This window comes from Nestor notabilis, unplaced genomic scaffold, assembly GCF_000696875.1.
Source record: "Nestor notabilis isolate BGI_N333 unplaced genomic scaffold, ASM69687v1 scaffold13738, whole genome shotgun sequence".
Classification (NCBI taxonomy): Eukaryota; Metazoa; Chordata; class Aves; order Psittaciformes; family Psittacidae; genus Nestor; species Nestor notabilis.
The window spans coordinates 1-3,524 of NW_009939694.1; positions in this window are offsets into that span (position 1 = coordinate 1).

Genomic DNA, 3,524 nt, shown 5'->3' on the forward strand with positions numbered 1-3,524 from the left:
AAATAAATAAATAAATAAATAAAACAAAAAAAATAAAACAAACCTCCACAGGAAATTACACCGAGCTGAAATCCTCTCCCAAAGCAAATTTGCTGGCTTTTTTGTTTCCCTCAACCAAAAGAATATTGGTTTATCTCATACCTCAGCATCCAGAATGGTTTGGCAGGACAGTAACTGTTAGATTTACTGCTTAGACCTGTACATATAATGACATGGCATCTTATTCTAACCTGACCATGGGCCAAGGGCTGGGTTAACAGAAACATGGGAAACTGAGGAGCAACAGGGAAACCGCTTAAATGGGGACATGCTCCAGACACTAACAAAGTGATTAACTGTTGGTTTTATTGCATAACCAAATGTGTTTACTTGTTTCCTGACATCATCTTCAAATCTCTCTTTTTTTTCATGGCAATCTTCGACACAGTGAAACACCCTTCCCTCCACTGCAAGAGGCTCCCGCTGGATGTGAACATACTTAGGCGATTTCCAAGTTAGCAAGGAGCTTTCACCCAGCTATAAAGGGGAAACATACAGTCTATACTTACCCAACCCAAGCCCTGGAATAACCTTCTCTTTCAATCGCCACTATTTAAAATCAGTTTAGTCAGTGTGACAGGCAATGAAAAGGAAGACTACTACTCACTTGGAGCCTCTCAGGCTGGCTAGAATTTCAGTTCATTAAATCCCTACAGCTGGAGAGCTTATCTTTCTGCAGAGAAGAGACCCTTCCTACGCTCACCAGCTGTGGACTGGAAATCACACCTATGAATCATTGGAAGGATTTTTAGCCTGGCTCCTCGAAGCAGTGAGGCTGTCTACACAGCTGTCTGACAGCCACTCCTCAGCAACTCTATAATCCTTTGGTCAGTTTTGAGCACTTTTAGGTGATGGGTAATGACCTCAGCCCTTGGAAGGCCTTACCAGTCTTGTGAAAATCAACACTCGCTAATGGCAAAATGTAGGAATTGGGGTCTGAGTGAAAAGAAGTCAGTAGCAGCCCTAAGAAAACGTGTTGGAAGGACAAAGAGTGGTGTGGCCCTGGCTCTGGCTGATGGCTCTGCAGCAGCTCTGGAGGGCACCTGGTGGGGCTGCCCAGGGAGGAGGGAAAGGGGTTTGCTGAGGACATGGCAAAACACATCTTTGGTGAGGTAGCACACAGATCGTCAGGAAATCAAGTTTCACTAGTCCCTCTGCTCACAGAATGAATCTGTTATTAGGACTATGGCAATGTAGGTTTATATAGGTCACTGTGACAGTAAAATACCACTTTTATCTTCAGCCTGCTTGATCTTCAGCATTTTTAATCCTCAGTATCAGCCTGACCAATTTATTACTACTTATAAACCACACTGAGAAGGACTTTATTTTATCTCCATGCTCGAATACCCTGTTCCTAAACTATAAAAGATACACATTGGCTATCTGTGTAAACAAGAGATTAGTCTCTCTTCTGATTTTGTGATAGTGTTTCTCCATGTCCTCCTGAATATATGTGACCGATCTAGCCTCCATCTCAGCCATTTTCTAATGTAAGGAGACTATATTGTACTTCTTTTTCTTGTTTTCCATTCCTACTGGAAATCTGATATTTAATCCCTACAGATAAAAATCTAGTTTGTTTTCCAGCATATATTCCCATTCATATCTCATTAATTCTCTACTGTGTCATTAGAGACCATATATTAGCTGCCTAATGACACGTAGCATTGTTTTCCCTAGCCCTGACTGTTTATGGGCTCATTGACTTACTACCACCACTCTTCTGACTATGGCCTTGGTCTTTACTCCTACTTTCAAGCCCAGTCCTGTTGCTTCTCTTGGCTGAGGATTGAAGTTCTCTATGAAAACTTTACCCTCGCTTTCCACATTCACAAGCACAGTCACATTCACAGATCCTTGAATATCAGCCCAGCTTGTAAAGCTCTCTAATACACATACCTGGGCTCCCTTACCTGGTAAGAAGGTCTCCTCCTACTCTCCACCTTGACATTTGCTAGCAAGCAGATGCGTGCACTACGCGCTTGTCTCACAAGCGTCCCCACGATCATGGATTCACTGAATATTAGCACAGCTTCTCAGTCCACACATGCCCAGACCCTGGGTCCCGTTATCCAGCATGGGCTCAGACATCAGGTCCTTCCAGATGCAGGCTTCCTCCTGCTCACCAACTAGTCCAACTTAAAATTTGATGTACAATCACACATACACATGCACACAGGATTAAGTCAATTGGGGTATTTACACGTACTGCTGTAGACCTCTCCCACATAAACACACACCCTGGCCCCTCTGACACCTAAACACCCAGACCTACAAGCCTTCTGGCCTACAGTCCCTCCAGCTGGGATGACCCACACCTCTCTTGCCTATTGATCTCTTTAGTTGCTGGCACCAAGACCTATGGGTCCCTTCTCCAGTTGCTAGCACTCAGGACTTGCAGCACTCACACATAGGATACAAAGTGAGATTTCACAGAAAATACGAAAAAAGTTAAGTCAAAGATTTAATATGAGGATAGGACAGACTGCAGTGATCTAGTAGAAGCTCGGTCAGACAAGCACATTTGGCAGCTTGCACACACGACCAGCCCCTTTAATACCCCTCCCCGCTGTTTTTCCACACTTACTCCTCCTCAATCCACCCTGATGACCACCACCACCTTTCTCCACCTTTAGCCCTTCCTCTAAACACCCTATAGCAATTTTTTCACGGTCCTACGAGCCCCTTCTGATACCCCACCATGAGTTTGGCGGACCCCCATGTCTCCCCGCAAGGCCCCAGCACAGCCTGGGCAGACTTGTCCCTTGACTCTGGTTAGAGAACTGGGGCTGCCCCTCTGCCAGCCGCCCCAGGGCCACCGCTGATGGCCCATCAACCAGCAGCTGCAGAGCTCTGCTCTTTCTTATTGTCTCCTTTATCACCTATTGTTAGGTTTGTGCATCTGCGTGTTTATTTTACCACTTTCCTTGTTACCTATTGTTTCTTCTAAACTAAAGAGTTGGGGCCTGGTAATGAAGTGGATGCTCTCACATTCCACTCACTTACTTACCCTCACAATTCATACTTTGAGAGCTCTTGATGTCTGAGGTCGCCTTCAGGGGGAAGAGGGATCCATGAGTTGAGAAGTTCATGACTAAATGGTTTTGTACAAACAAGAGGGAAAAGACGTTGAAAAATAAGACTAGGCATCCTAGAATTACACATGGCTGCAGCATCTCATGTCTTCTTTAAAGCATGAGTTTCACTCTGGTTACTAGGTTTCAATATTTCATAGAACCACAGAATGGTTTGGGTTGGAAGGGACATTAAAGCTCATTTAGTTCCAATAGGCAGGGACACCTCACACTAGACCAGGTTGCTCAAAGCTCCATCCAACCTGGCCTTGAACATTGCCAGGGATGGGGCAGCCACAGCTTCTCTGAACAACCTGTGCCGGTGCCTCAGCACCCTCACAGGAAAGAATGTCTTCCTAATATCTAATCTAAATCTACCCTCTTTCAGTTTATGCCATTCTTCCTTGT